The sequence below is a fragment of the Elgaria multicarinata genome, chromosome 21 (assembly GCF_023053635.1).
Source record: "Elgaria multicarinata webbii isolate HBS135686 ecotype San Diego chromosome 21, rElgMul1.1.pri, whole genome shotgun sequence".
In the NCBI taxonomy this organism is placed as follows: domain Eukaryota; kingdom Metazoa; phylum Chordata; class Lepidosauria; order Squamata; family Anguidae; genus Elgaria; species Elgaria multicarinata.
In genome coordinates this window covers 467,445-483,957 of record NC_086191.1, presented here as the reverse complement: position 1 = coordinate 483,957, position 16,513 = coordinate 467,445, and positions in this window count along the sequence as shown.

The window sequence follows — 16,513 nt, the reverse complement described above, 5'->3', positions numbered from 1 at the left end:
AGGAACTGTCATTGTTTCCATCCCTGGAAAAGCCTCTCCTACTAGATTTCTGCACACCTGGAAACTGTTCAAGACCCAGGATGAGTTAGAAAAATGGGCACCGTCACTTTCTAGAGTTGGTTAAATATGCCAATTTCAGTTACTAATTTTTTTCGGTCTTACATTCAGCTCACCCCAAACATTGACAATTTTATTAATTGATTGATTTCTATACCACCCAGTACCCAAAGTTTGCATGAAAATTCGTATATGCATTTTTGTGCAGATTTCTCCCAATACGTGAATTTTATATGCAATTTGGCCTAATCCACACATCTTTTGCAACCAATGTGTCTAAAATCATGTATTTTTAGTATGTTTGTGCGCATATTTTTCTAATATCTGTATTTTTGTACGCACTTTTCTGTTGGAGAGCTTTGCTGCAAAGTTTGGAGAAGTGCGAACTTTGAAGGATAATGGAGTTTCAGTTCAGTTATTGGTCTGAAAGTGTGACATTAGGGAAGTTGCAAACTAAACAAATTTCTCCACCATCCCCACTCCATTCACCGTAGTGCTGACCCTGTTACTATATCATTTCGCAAGTTCCAGGACTGAAAGCAGGCCCTGAGACACCCCTGAGGATTCTGGCAGAGGTGCTGCAGAGGGAACATCCTCGACGCTGTGCATCCTGAAACGCCCTCCGTTGAAGATGCTGGAGCCCAGTGGTCCTCTTTTGCATCCGACTCCCTCACTCAGCCCTATGTGCAAGGAGCCTCCTACAAGGACAAAGGCGGCGTCCTGACTAAAGCAGGCGGGGACTCCGGCCCAGTCCACAAGCCTCTGTTGAAATGTGCCTACACACCCGCCCAGGTGCCCTCCCCCCAGATGTGCTGGATTACCACTCCTATTGTCCCCAGAGAGCATGGCCATTGGTCATGCTGGCTGGGGATGATGAAAACTGTAGTCCAACTCATGTGGAGGGTACCAGCCGGCAGGTTGGGAGAGGCTGCTGGCATCCATAGCTAAGTATTTGTCGGGGAAACTTGAGGTCTAGAACATCTTGGCTAAAAGACAGATTGGATGCGGAGAGGAGATGCTTCCCTAGAGATAGCCAGAGGTAGCCAAGGAGAAGTCCAGGCCTGCTACAAAAATGTCCAGCATCTGCTGCTAATCTGGGTGTGTGCACGCTTGCATTTGTGTACATGTCCACATAGCATCTGCATGCACCAGTTCCAAACCTTGTGCCACAATCCAGCATGACCAAGGCACAGAACCCAGGGTGGGGCCAGGCAGGCAGAAGCAGAGACAGGCAGCAGATAGAGTGCCCACACCAGCCCTGTCCTGACTACCTCCTAAAGAAGTGAAGTGAAATGTTGCCACTCAGTCTGGAGGGGAAAATAAAGTGCTGCACATTGGAACGTATTTGCAGTATAGGCCAAACCTGCCCCTCATCCCTGGCACTGAGGTGTATGTGTGCGTCCAGCCCTCACCAAGAGAGAGCCCCAAAGGACCCATGGAATCCCTGGCTCCACAAGGTCATAATGATGGCCAAGTTTCTAGTGATATACAGCCCAAAGGGTCCCACGGGGAGCAGTCATGGCACTGCCACATCAGCCACTTCTGCTTCTGGCTCCAGGCCGTGAGTCGAGACCACGCGTGTCTTCCCCTTCATCGGGTCCCCCCCGGGTGGGGTGAGGCAGCCGTGCCGGTTGGACGGCTCAACATCAGGCTGTACACGTTGGTGATGAAGGTCTCCCAGCCTCGCTGCAGGGCACGATCGACCTGCTGGAGGCAAATCAGAGTTAGAGGGTGGTGAAGGAGGGTTTCAAACCGCCCTCGTTCCTGACTCCTCACCCTGGAATGCCACACGTGGGAATCTTGTTTCCATACAAACCCAGTCAGGAAAATTCCCCTGCCCCAGGAGGCCACTCCTGCCTGCCCCCTTCCTTCCCTCCGGCTGCAGTGGAGGGAAAGATCGCCCAGAGAAGACTCCTGGCCATCCTAACATATTGCTAAGTCTGGAAGAGCAGCGCAGCAGAGCTAGCTGCCTCCGTTTGGCCACAGGGCCATCTGCCGTTAGAACAGCAGCATAGCCGTTGGCTTATTTAGTATATTCTTAACACGCCCAATAACCAATGTCATTGTTGCAAAGGAAAGAGAAGCAGGGCCATTCCTTTGCTCAGCTGAGACACCCCTGGGGGCGTGTGGAAGGGCCGCGCTGAATGCCCACATCTCCTTTTCAGCAGAGTTGCCTGATGTCTCTCCCTCTTTGCCTCAGAGTTAGTGCTGCTGCAGTGGCTACCGCCCTCTGCCCCCTCCTTCTCCCAGCCACTGTTAGAGCCTCCATTTAGTGCATGTTTACTGCATGCGGTGGGGGTCACTCCCACATATGCGTGCTCAGGAATGCAGTTTTTGCTAATGCAAGACTTCCGGCCATTTTTAAGCTCCCCTGCATGTGTATCCCCTGCATCAAATTCTCAGCAGAGAATTTGAATGGTACTCTACCCTTCTACCAAAAATGGCACTCAAGGCGGCTTACAACCACTAATAAAACTGTGAACCGCCCAGAGAGCTCCGGCTATTGGGCGGTATAGAAATGTAATAAATAAATAAATAAATCTTTAAAAAGCACCACAATAACAGAGTAAAACTAGCCTGCAACCTTACAGACCTACTTACAGGCCAAAGTCCTTCTTGGACAGTGGAGAGGGAGCAAACCTAGTATTTGTTCCACAGCCTGGTAGCAGCCACCAAAAAGGCCTCTCTGGCGCCTCAAAAGAAGGGCCTCTCTTGAAGTTCTTAGGACACAGGCAGGCTTATTTGGGAGTAAGCTGTCTTTCAGGTAGACCAGTACCACCCCATATAAGGTTGTATAGGTCATACCATCACTTTGAATTCTACCAGGTGGGAATCTACACTGGTGTTATTCTAACATTTTGAATGGGTTACTGTGACGCACAGCGTCACGTGACCCTGGGTCTCCAACGTTGTAAATGAGTCGTACTTACAGGTTCTATTTCTTAGTTCCAGCGTGGCTACAGATTCATGTGCCTCGTTCTACCGGTAATTTTCCTCTCCCAACCCAGAGCTGCTGGGTTTGCTCTGCCCACTTCCTGTTCTCCTTCCTTCGCCCCGTTTGCTATCTTATCTGCTACAGCAGATAAATCACAGCAGCCTTATACTGTGCAATCACTGACAATTGCATGCAAAGGAGTCAGAAGTTTTCCACCTTAGAATCTGCTTTTATTGTGAAGTACTCCCATGCATCCTGCCTTAAAATTTGAATCAAATTGAGTCATCGGTTGATTTTTTATGATTTTTTTTTAACATTTCCCCCCTCTTTGCAAAGGAGCTGAGGAGCGCTCAAAGGATTGCTGTAGCTCCGTGCAGGAAAATTAACAAGGGTCTCTTGGTCCCAGTCCAAAACTCATGGCCAGCGGGGCTTAAATGGGGTTGCTGCTAAAACTTTTCAATTTGGTCTCCCATCTAAACCCTGACCAGACCCAACCCTGCGTAGCTTCAGCAAAGTGGCTGGCTCCTATGCATTCAGGTTATTCCCAGGGACTTGTATTGAGATGATTTGGGAGGGGGTTTGTGTGTGCTTATGACTATTGCCCTGCACTGCTGGCTAGGAACAAGGCAGGAAGTGGGCGGAGCAAACCCAGCAGCTCAGAGCAACCCAGAACAACGGAAAGGATTTAACAATGTGCGCTGCAGTAACGCTACAGCTAAACGTAAGTCACGCTAGCGTGCCCCGTGATACAGAGAACCGATACAGAGAACCAGGTTAGAAAGGGACACTAGCAACGTTATAAGACTAGTGTAGATCCGGCTGGAAACAGACCCATAGCTACTGTAACAGGGGAGTCGTGTGTTCCCTGCAAACGGCCCCAGTTGGCAATCTGGCTGCAGCATACTGGACCAACTGAAGTTGCTAAATACTTTTCAAAGGCAGCTTCATGTAGAACGTGTTACGGAAGTCGAAATGGGATCTAACAAAGGCATTATTATTATTATTATTATTTATTTATTTATTTATTTATTTATTTATATAGCACCATCAAAGTACATGGTGCTGTACAGAGTAAAACAGTAAATAGCAAGACCCTGCCGCATAGGCTTACATTCTAATAAAATCATAGTAAAGCAATGCATGATCGTGGTCAGATTTTATTTATTTATTTATTTATTTATTTGTTACATTTATATACCACCCCATAGCCGAAGCTCTCTGGGTGGTTTACAAAAGTTAAAAACAGTAAACATTAAAAATATACAAAATTTTAAACCATCAAAACTATAATATAAAAACAACAGTATCTATTTAAAAACAACAGTTCTGGGGTCCGTTAAAAAACAAACTTAGCGCTGTTAAATGCTGTTAAATGCCTGGGAGAGGAGAAAAGTCTTGACCTGGCGCCTGAAAGATAACAGTATTGGCGCCAGGCGAGCCTCACTGGGGAGATAATTCCACATTCGGTGGGGGGAGCACCACCGAAAAGGCCCTCTCCCTTGTTGCCATCCTCCGAGCTTCCCTCGGAGTAGGCACTCAGAGGAGGACCTTAGATGTTGAGCGCAGTGTATGGGTAGGTTCATGTCGGGAGAGGCGTTCCATCAGGTATTGTGGTTCCAAGCCATGTAGGGCTTTATAGGTTAAAACCAGCACCTTGAATTGGGCTCAGAAACGTATAGGCAGCCAATGCAAGTGGGCCAGAATCGGTGTTGTATGTTCAAACCATCTCTAGGAATGGACGCAGTTGGTGTATCCAAGCTTGAGGCTGAATCCAGCAGCACACCCAAGCTGCAAACCTGTGTCTTCAGGGGGAGTGTAACTTCATCCAGCACAAGCTGAAACTGTGTTCCTTGAGGCTGTGTTCCCAGCCTTTCAATGTCCATGAGCACCTTTGTCTTGTCTGGGTCAAGCTTCAATTTATTTGAACACTTAATCCAGTTGAGGACGCTCGTAGTCTTGGTTTTATATTTGACTCCTCACTCTCCTTTACGCCTCATATTTTGGCAGTAGCTAAGTCCTGTCATTTTTCTTATATAATATTGCCAGGATGCGATCATTTTTATCTGACTTTTCTGCTAAGACTCTCATTCATGCCTTGGTTATTTCTAAGCTGGACTATTATAACCTTCTTCTGACTGGCCTTCCTTCTTCTCACGTCAGTTCGTTGGTTTCTATTCACCACTCTGCTGCTAAGATCATCTTCTTGGCTCATCGCTTTGATCATGTCCCTTCACTCCTGAAACCCCTTCATTGGCTTCCAGTTCACCTCAGAATCCAATATAAGCTTCTCCTGTTGACTTTCAAAGCTTGTCACAGTCTAGCTCCTTCCTGTCTTTCTTCCCTCATTTCACATTATTGCTCCGCTTGTGCTCTTCGCTCATCAAATGCCATGTTTCTTACCCGCCCAAGGGTCTCTAACTTCTCTTGCTCGGCTTCGTCCATTTTCTCTTGCTGCCCTTTATGCCTGGAATTCCCTTCCAGAGCATTTGTGGAACATGAGTTCAGTTACTGTTTTTAAAGCTCAGTTGAAAACTTTTATTTTTTCTAAAGCTTTCAGAACTTGACTTTGATCTTACTTTTACACTGTTCATTTTATTGTCCCCTGTGCCTGTTTGGTGCATTCTCTTCCCTTTCTTATTGTTTTATTATGATTTTATTAGAATGTTAGCCTATGTGGCAGGGCGTTTTATTGTTTTACTATGTTCAGCACCATGTACACTGATGGTGCTATATAAATTAGGGATGTGCTCCGCTTCTAAACGGACCGGCGAATTAGAAGCGGAGCGGGGTGCTTCGCCTCCCCTTAAGGCGGCGGCGAAGAGGATTGGGGGGCTGGCGGAGCGTGGTGAAGAGGATCGAGGTGAAGGCGGATCCTTCGCCTAGATCCGGAGCTCCGCCGGAAAGTTAAGTGGGGTTTACTGGGCCCTGCCGCTGTCGCCCATGCGGTGACAGCGGCAGGGCCCGGTAAACCCCCCTCCTCTCCCTTACCTGCGTCCGTCCGTGCACACCCCCTCGCCCTCCTCTCCCAGCCTTACCTGGCTCCCCTCCCCTCCACTGCAGAGCTCCGATTCGGAGCCGGAGCTCCGCGGCAAAGAGGAGCGGAGTATGGGTGGAGCGGCGCGGAGCGGAGCTGGCCAATCCGAAATTTTCGGATCGGCCTGCGGGGCAGAGCGGGGGGTCCGTGCACACCCCTAATATAAATCATCATCATCATAATTTATATAGGAAGTACTTCTTCACAGCGCATAGTTAAATTATGGAACTCACTACCACAAGTTGTAGTGATTGCCGCCAATGTGGATGGCTTTAAAAGGGGGTTGGATAAATTCCCAGAGGCAAAGGCTATCAATGGCTACTAGCCCTGATGGTTGTGTGCTATCTCCAGTATTCAAGGCAGTAAGCCTGCGTGCACCAGTTGCTGGGGAACATGGGTGGAAGGGCGTTGTTGCACCATGTCTTGCTTGTTCATCCCTGGCCGATGGCTGGTTGGCCATTGTGTGAACAGAGTGCTGGACTAGATGGACCCTTGGTCTGATCCAGCCTCAGGGCTCTTCTTATGTTCTTATCATCCAGTTCGTTACAACATAGAAAGGGAGGTGAAGTTGCACTATATGTTAAAAATACCTATCCCTGCACAGAAATACAGGCAGATCAGACTGGGAGCTCCATTGAGAGCATCTGGATTAAAATAAATGGGGCAAGGAATAAAAAGAACATGGTAATCGGAGTCTACTACCGACCACCCAATCAAGGAGAAGACGAGGACGAAACTTTTGAGAAACAAATTGCCAGTGTTTCAAGGAAGTGTGATGTAGTAGTGATGGGGGACTTCAATTACCCTGATATCTGTTGGGAGACCAGGGGCCTTGCTAGACGAGGCCTTAGTGCGCTTTGTGGGCCGGTTTCCCTGCTGTGCGTCCACATGACGCACAGGGGAATCCGGCAGCAGGCCGCGCTGAGGCCTCGTCTAACGCGCCATAAGCGAATTCGCTTATGGCGCGCCTTTTCCCCAGCTCCGGCCTCAGGCCGGGGCTGGGGGACGTCTAGCTACTTCCGTGGCTTTTTGCGGCTACTCGCTTACTTGCGAGTAGCCGCGAAAAGCCGCGGACCTGGCACAGCGCTCATACGAGCGCTGTGCCCATCGTGCCGGGGGGGGGGTGATCCGGGGGGGTGAGATGGCGGAGGGCGACGAAGGAGATGGGGGGCAGATGGCGGAGGGCGATGAAGGAGACGGGGAGGGGATGGCGGAGGGCGACGAAGGAGACAGGGAGGGGATGGCGGAGGGCGACGAAGGAGACGGGGAGGGGATGGCGGAGGGCGACGAAGGAGACGGGGAGGGGATGGCGGAGGGCGCGAATGGTAGACGGATATGGAGAGGGGGGCGGATGGGGGGTTAAATAAAAAAAACCTTACCTTCTCTGGCGGCTTTGGGGCGCACGCGGCCCCTTTAAAAACAAAACAAAATGGCGGACACTGCAGGGACCCAACATCCCTGTGCGTCCGGCGTCTGGAAGCTGCGGCAGGTCTAGCAAAGCCCCAATACTGCCAAAAGCGGCCCTTCCAAGAAATTCCTGACATGTGTGGGTGATAACTTTCTCCTACAGAAAGTGGAGAAAGGAACTAGAGGATCGGCAATCCTTGACTTGATATTGACCAATAGGGATGACTTTAGTGGATAAAGTGGCAGTTATGGGAACTCTGGGGGAAAGTGACCACGTCATATTTGAATTCTTGATTATGAAGGAGACAAAAGTTGAGTGTAGCCATACACGTACTCTGGATTTTAGGAAAGCTGATTTTAATAAACTCAGAACTATGATAAGTAAGGTCCCATGGCAAATGAGCCTAATGAGAAAAGGAGTGCAGGATGGGTGGGAGTATTTAAAAAAGGAAATGTTAAAGGCACAGTTACAAACAATTCCAACAAGGAGAAAAGGTAGAAGACCAGAGGAAACCAATGTGGCTCCACAAGCTTAGAGATGACGTAAAAAGCTTAGAGATGACCTGAAAACAAAAAAGGATACATATAGGAAGTGGAAGGAAGGCCAGGCTACAAAAGAAGAGTACAGACAGGTGGCGCAGAAGTGCCGAAATGGCGTCAGGAAGGCTAAAGCTGTGAATGAGCTGAGATTAGCGAAGGACGCTAAAAGCAATAAAAAGGCTTTCTTCAGATACGTGAATAGTAAAAGACAGAGGAAAGAAATGGTGGTTCAACTGCTTAATGAGGGTGGCAAATTGATAACAGATGACAAAGAAAAGGCTGAAGTGCTCAATTCCTACTTTGCCTCAGTCTTCTCCCAAAAGCGGGTCTATGACTCCCCTGTAAAAAGTGAAGCAGTAGTTGAGGGGGCAGAATTGCAGTTTGAGATTGATAAACAAATGGTCAAAGAATACTTAATTTCCTTGAATGAGTTCAAATCTCCAGGGCCCGATGAACTGCATCCTAGAGTAATGAAGGAGCTAGTGGAAGAACTCTCAGAACCTTTGTCTATTATCTTTGCAAAATCTGGAGCAGATTATAAAGAAGTCAAGCTGTAAACACCTTGAAATCAATGCAGTGATTACTAGAAGCCAACTTGGATTTGTCAGGAACAAGTCCTGTCAGACTAATTTGATTTAATTTTTTGATCAGGTGGACTGTGGACTGTGGGAATGCTGTGGACGTCATGTATCTTGACTTCAGCAAAGCTTTTGACAAAGTACCACATGACATTCCGATTAACAAACTAGCTAAAAGTGGGCTAGATGGAACAACTATTAGGTGGATTCACAGTTGGCTACAGAATCGGACTCAAAGAGTACTTATCAATGGAACCTTCTCAAACTGGGGAGAGGCAACGAGTGGGGTGCCACAGGGCTCAGTCCTGGGCCCAGTGCTCTTCAACATTTTATTAATCATTTGGACGAGGAGGTGCAGGGAATGCTTATCAAATTTGCAGATGACACCAAATTGGGTGGGATAGCTAATACCCTGGAAGACAGAAACAAACTTCAAAGTGATCTTGATAGGCTGGAGTGCTGGGCTGAAAACAACAGAATGAAATTTAATAGGGATAAATGCCAAGTTCTACATTTAGGAAATAGAAACCAAATGCACAATTACAAGATGGGGGATACTTGGCTCAACAATACTACAAACGAGAAGGATCTTGGAATTGTTGTAGATCACAAGCTGAATATGAGCCAACAGTGCGATATGGCTGCAAGAAAGGCCAATGCTATTTTGGGCTGCATTAATACAAGTATTGCTTCCAAATCGCGTGAGATACTGGTTCCTCTCTATTTGGCCCGGGTTAGGCCTCATCTAGAGTATTGCATCCAGTTCTGGGCTCCACAATTCAAGAAGGACGCAGACAAGCTGGAACGTGTTCAGAGGAGGGCAACCAGGATGATCAGGGGTCTGGAAACAAAGCCCTATGAAGAGAGACTGAAAGAACTGGGCATGTTTAGCCTGGAGAAGAGAAGATTGAGGGGAGACATGACAGCACTCTTCAAATACTTAAAAGGTTGTCACACAGAGGAGGGCCAGGATCTCTTCTCGATCCTCCCAGAGTGCAGGACATGGAATAACGGGCTCAAGTTAACGGAAGCCAGATTCCAGCTGGACATCAGGAAAAACTTCCTGACTGTTAGAGCAGTACGACAATGGAATCAGTTACCTAGGGAGGTTGTGGGCTCTACACTAGAGGCCTTCAAGAGGCAGCTGGACAAGCATCTGTCGGGGATGCTTTAGGGTGGATTCCTGCATTGAGCAGGGGGTTGGACTTGATGGCCTTGTAAGCCCCTTCTAACTCTGCTATTCTATGATTCTATGAACATCAGGCAGTGATTTACAACCAAAGCAGCTTCCTTGGATCTCCGTGGAAAGGAGAGAGGGTTGGAGGTCAGCAACAAGCTGGTGCCAATCTCTATGTTCCATGTATATGCTAAATAGCATGGGGGTTAAGATGGAACCCTGAGGGACGCCGCAGGCCCGCAACCAGGCGGTCAAACAGGAACATGTCTTTGCCCTCATGTAGGCAAAGGGATTTGAAGATGGTTCTTGTGTCCCCACCCCCACCCCTGCCTTTTCTTCTCCAACTTAAACACCTCCGGCCCCTTCAACCTTTCCTCCTTGGACTTGGTGTACCACACCCCCAGCCATCTGAGCTCCCCTCCTCTGGCCCTGTTCCAACTTGTCTAGATCCTTTTTGAAGAGCAGCTCCCAGAACTGGGCACAGCATTCCAGAAGAGCTCAGACTCATGTGGAACAAAGTGGGACTATTAAGGGCACAGGGGCTTCCTAAGGGAGGGGTCCAAGCACTAACAGCAAGAAGGCGCCAGGCAGTGATTCCATCTTTTTTTCTTAACGAATTTCCTGTGGCAAGGAAAAAAGGCAGAAGTAGTGATGGGAAAACATAGGAGGGTGAGTGGAAGCCAACGTGCCTGGACAGCCAGTGAACTTCCATGAATGAGGCAGGCTGATGGCGGAATCACTGTCTCATCTGGAAGCACCCTGGCACGTCTACAGCCATGCTCACATGGAGAGACTTGGCTGGTGCCTCAAGGGGCTGCTCCTAGACGGGCTGCCCAAATGCACTGCTGCTTCACCTGCTGCTTGCAGCCCCCTGGGGCACTGGCTGAATCCCACCCACCCCCATCTCCTGTCTGAGAGGGGAAGGGCACAGTTGAATGAGGAGTCCTGGCCTTGCCTCTGTTGCTGCTGACCCCTTTTCAATGGCAGAGTCCCTGCGCCTCGAAGAGGCAGCAGTCTGGCAGATGCAGTTTCTCAGCATGGAAGGGAGCTTGTGCTGGGTGAATTTCTGCCTGTTGCACAGCTCTCAAAGACTGCTGCGCTGCGAAGTGAGGTCCAGGCTCTGCCCCCTTTCTTTCTTTCTTTCTTTCTTTCTTTCTTTCTTTCTTTCTTTCTTTCTTTCTTTCCTCCCTCTTGCAGAGCTCCTGGGTCTTTCACTTGCGGAGTAGCAAGAAGATATTTAGTTGTAGGACGAACTTTTCTAGTAATCAATTCTTTTGCTGGGAAAAGTTTCATATGCTGAATTTCTGCTGAAGAAAAGGTTGAGATGCCTGATGCTTTTAAATAGCCAGCAAACGCTGCAGCAGGCTGTTTATTGTCTGATCAATAAACTTTGGTGAAGGAGAGCCTGCAGTTCCCAACCCAGGTTAGGAAGGTTTTTCTGAGTTGGCTGGTATGTGTGTGCATGGACACGCATGCATTAAGAGAGAGAGAGAGACATCTATGCTGATGCTTGACTAAACCAGCCATCCTCACTCCAGATGTGTGGGACCACAACTCCCCTCCCCTCATCCCCAGCCAGCATGGGCCAATTAAAATAAAATGTAATGATTTCCAATATGCATACTTTAAAAACTGCAGACAAGCACTATCTCAAGAGAGGCACCCACTGCCCCCTAGGTTGTGGGCGGGTGTGAGAATGCCTCTTCCAAGAGGAGAATGCCTCTTCTGTGATACATGTGTGCAACATCTAAGAACAAAACATGTGCGCCTTTTCTTCAGAACCATTGTTCTTACTTGTATGCAAATATAATCGATTAGTTGACTAAGATTTTTTAATCAGGTGACAGCCCTAATACTCAGCTACAGAGGGAAAGAAATGTCAACCATGATACTAAAAACAAATAAGGGAACCGTAGAGGACAGAGGAAACTATTGTCAGTGCCTGAACTGCCATGAAATGGAAAAAGGAGGAGCTCTGAGATATTTCTGTATACAGCTAGCAAACGTCTTAAGCTCTATTTGTTTGCATAGAAATGTCACAGAAAATTACACAGGAAGCTGAACAACACACACACACACACACACACACACACACACACACACACACACACCCTCCTGTGTGATTCAGAAGCACCTGAGAACAGGCCTTGGCCCTGGAGGAATCCGTGAAGGCTCCATGGGCTGAATGGGGAACTGCTGCCAGCCGGATTAGACCCATAGGCTGAAGGTTTCCCATCCCTGAACCTAATGTAATTAGCCATCTCCCCTAAATGACTGTTACACAGGCATTTGTTCTAGGCATGGATTATTTATTTATTTATTTATTTATTTATTAAACTTATATACCGCTCCCATAGCCAGGGAGGTTTACAGAAAAGGATGCCAAAGACGCAAATCTGTTTTGATTGCAACACATCCTGTAGCCTGAGCGGCTTATGGTTCTATGGCTTATGGCTATTATAAGGCATTAAAAAGGAACCACAGCAAAACATCTTACAAGATGCTGCAGTTTGGGGTTTTTTTCAGTTTAATCTTAAAGGTTGTCAAAGAACAGGGCCTGCAAATTGTCTTTGAGAATCTTGCCAACCTGGAGCAGTTTGCCACTTTCTGAAATGGGGCTTCTGTGCTTGTGTGACTTTTCCTGAAGCGCGGCCACACATGCAAGCCGCGGAAGGGGCGGGCTTTGGTTTGCAAGTTTCCAGCGGGCCTCTGCTCCTGCCCATCTAAAAGCTGCTTGCCTTGTAGGGCATTCTGGACCTCAGTTGGGATGCCCAACTGGGGCTCCTTAACAGAGATAATGGGAGCCGGCTGACAAGCTTGAGATTTTTACTTTTTTGGAATGGAGAGAGCCATCAGCTTGAGGGGGAAAGGTGCCCTTTGACGTGAGAGAGGCAGGGAATGAACAGAAGGCAAGAGGCACCTTGGGGTGCTGTCTGGGAATGGAGGAGGCCCACTGCCTGGCTAGGAAGTCTCTGCTGTTTGTCTTCACTTCTGTTCTTCTTGCACGTTTGTAAATCAACCAGAAACCCTACGGCTAGTATATCCACCTCACTGGGAGTAAGCCCCATTGAACTCAGTAGGAATAACTTCTGAGTAGACATGCCTACTCATAAGTTATGCCTAAAGCCTCATGTGGCGCAGAGTGGTAAGCGGCAGTTACTGCAGCCGAAACTCTCCCCACGGCCTGAGTTCGATCCCAGCGGAAGCTGGTTCTCAGGCGGCCGGCTCATGTCGACTCAGCCTCCCATCCTTCCGAGGTAAAATGAGTACCCAGCTAGCTGGGCGAAAGGTAACTGCGACTGGGGAAGGCAACGGCAAACCACCCCGCTACAAAGTCTGCCAAGAAAACGTCAGCGAAAGCAGGCGTCCCTCTAAGAGACAGCAATGGCTCAAGTGCTTGCACGAGAGAAGGAGACATGCCTAGGATTGCAGTGAACTCTCCTCCCACTGGAAGCCAAATCCTGGTTTAATACTGTCTGTGGAAGCCCACACTGCTCAGGCAAGGGTATGGGATGATGATAAGCAGCACAACACAAGTTTTTTCTCCATGCTATGAAAAGCTTTTCTGCATATCAAATTACAGCTAATGGCACATGAGCTGTCTTGGCTGTTTTTTTCTGGTGACTTGGTAACCTTATACAGATTTAGAATCATAGAATAGCAGTGGAAAGGGCCTATAAGGCCATCGGGTCCAACCCCCTGCTCAATGCAGGAACCCACCTTAAAGCATCCCTGACAGATGGCTGCCCAGCTGCCTCTTGAATGCCTCCTATGTGGGAGAGCCCACCACCTCCCTAAGTCATGGATTCCATTGTCTTAGGCTTTTAACTATTGGGCCACTCTCCTCATACTGCTTTCTTACCTTTTTACATTTTTTCATTCTGCTGTCTGCTTTGCTGTAGGACTCCCCGATGAGCAGCTGTCCGTCACCAGGACCCAAGGTGTAGGTTGCTTCACCCATCCCTGGGGCCTCTTCTTTCCTGGCCTTTCGCACCCTGAGACTTGTTGCTCTTCTACCCCAGTTTCCTTTGCTCCAGACAGTCTTCTGCTGAGCCTCTTCCTTGCTGGGGCGGCTTCCCCTGAAGGTTGCATCTCCAGATTCCCAGGGGAGAGCAGCTTCCTCTAGGTGGTCATAGAAGCTTCCAGAGGCAGGAGGGTCCAAGAGGCTGGGGGACTTGGACGCCCTGAAGGAGCAGGCCCTCTGGAAACGCTTGCTGTTGGTCATGGCTGTTCCGGATGGACGGGGGAACCCACTTGGCGCAGCTGATGGCCTGTTGCAAGCAGATCTGCTGACTCAGTGCCTTTTCCTTCCCCTTTTGCTGGGTGATTCACCCTTGGGTGAGGAGGAGGAGGAGGAGCTCCCTGTCAGAGACCTGAACCCCCATCCCTTTGGACTTTCTAGGCAGCCTGCTTATCTTATCTGCTGCTGATCCAAACCCCATCCTCCTCTCCTTCTTCATATTCATGCATGATAAAGGTCAGAACTGGCCAGTGATGAGATGTGTCTCAGGGCAAAGAGCAAAGGAAAGGTTTGCTGACGTTGGCAGTTGGCAGGGAGGGGGGAGATGGGTGGGGAGGGGTCAGCAGCAGTGATTCTGCCTTCTCGCATCCAGCCCATGATTGCAGGTGTCCAGTCATAGTTCACAAAGCCAAAGCAGACTGACAAGTATCAAGATGTTTAATATGCAGTTGAGATTTCAAAAATTCAAGAGTGCTGCCAATGGAACAGCATTGGCAAAAAAGTAGAGGCAGAAACTTTGGGCCGGCTTCTACCCCGTCCCCTAAGAACCCAAGGGCTTGATCTTGTAACATGCATGGAGGACTTCCTAAGCTGCAGGAGATGTCACAGGATGAGGCTGACTGTGCAGGGAAATGTCTGTCACTGAATGTGCCAGCTCCTCTCCTTGGAAGCAGAAAATTCCTGTAGCCTCAACCTGCAAACCATGCCTTTTGCTGGGGAGTCACTTTGACCAATGCCCCAGCATGTCCGTTTGCCGTGTCCCGTTGCCATAGATGTGGCTTCAAGCTCTCAACTGCCCTTTTGTGCCTCTGGCAAAGCAGGGAGCTCTTAGGCCCCCTCAGAAAGAGAGGAGTAGCCCAGCAGGCCACCTGCTTGTGACTTCTAACTTTTAGAATATTAACAAAATGCCCCACCATCACCAAAGGCTTCAAACTCTTGAAAACAAGAAGAGATGGCAAAAAGGGGGATGGGGGGGGGGAGCTAATAGAAGTGGAGCCTGGGCAGGGCTTTCTCTTCTCCTCAGCAGTGTGTCAGCTGACAGAGAACACAAGGACTTTGGCCAGGAAAGATAGGTTTGTATAGCTTATTTATTTATTACATGTTTATACCGCCCAATAGCCAATGCTCTCTGGGCGGTTCCGAAGCTCTTCCATTCATTTGATCAAAGGGCTCCATCACAACAGCATGATAGTCTGCTGTCAACGTTGTTTGTGTGCAAAGGACTCAGATGACGTTGTCCATGTCCTGCCCTGATTTCGCTTCCCACCCTACTCTTAGAGCTGTTTTTTGGCGCGGGGAAAGTCTGGTTCTTCCGGTAAATCAAAAGCACAACATGCTACCCTTAACGTGTATTTTCATCCATCGTTTTCAATTGGATGTACTGTGGGCATGTTTTCAAGGAGCGGAGAGGGGCGTGCCTTTTCTCCAGTGGGCATTTTCACCTTAAAAGAAATGTGGAAAATGCACCCTCCTTGCCAGCAGCGACCTCATTTTTAAAGATAAAGAGATCAAAATTGGCAGAGTGATAGCTCTTAAGGAGGGCTTTAGCCATGCCAAGTTTGAATCAGACTGGGTCATCCCTTGATTTTAAGGGATTTTTAAAATGGAGATCAAAATTGGCACAATGATAGATCTTAAGGAGGGCTTTCAGTGTGCCAAATTGGGTCATCCCTTAATTGTTAAAATTCCCCCTTAAATTCTTTTCCTCTGTTTTGCACCAGTGCAAAGGATCGTACGATCACTCTTCCATTCTTTTGATCATGTGAAGCTGTGCATCTTCAAGTTCATAAACTACAGATCTGCTGGTTCCTTTATTCAAAAGTAAATTCCATTGATTTCAACTGCATTTACATCCCACTCATACTTTGAGTAAACCCCATTGAATAGAGAGACTTACTTCTGAGTAAACACATGTAGAACTGATTTTTAATAGTGTGGTCACTCAGCAGCTTTCTTTTTTAAGTCTTAAAACAGCAAACTGGAAAAAAGTGCTCTGCAACCCCATTCTTACTTCTGAGGTCTTCTGTTTACTTAGAAGTAGTCTCTCTCTGTTCAATGGTGTTTACTCAAAGGTAACCCTCCATCTGATTTTACTATGTTCACGTTCCAAAGCCTTCAGGCAGGGGAACGGGCGTAGCCTAGGCAACAGGGTATAACCACGTAGGTAGGGAGAGCACGGTGTCCAACTACCACCAACCAATGAACTGTAGGGGGAGGTACAAAGGAGATGGGGGGATCTGCATCACAACAGAAGAACAGCGATACGCTGGTGCGCACGAGAGGAGAGGTATAAAGATGAATGAAATGTAAAAGCGCAAAGGTGTAAGTTGATCAGGCTTTCACATGTCATGGAAACGAGGGCGGATAATTCAAGAGTAAACCAGAGCAAACGTGCAGGTGTGATGGAGCTCAAAGTCACAAGGAGTTGACGCAGGAACCAATGCGGGGTCTGTGAGACCTGCGTGGTAGTGCTCCCTGTGAGAGAGGCACACACCTCTGGGACCTTCCAGGGTTCGGCCACAACTTTCATGCGTCGGCCTGAGTG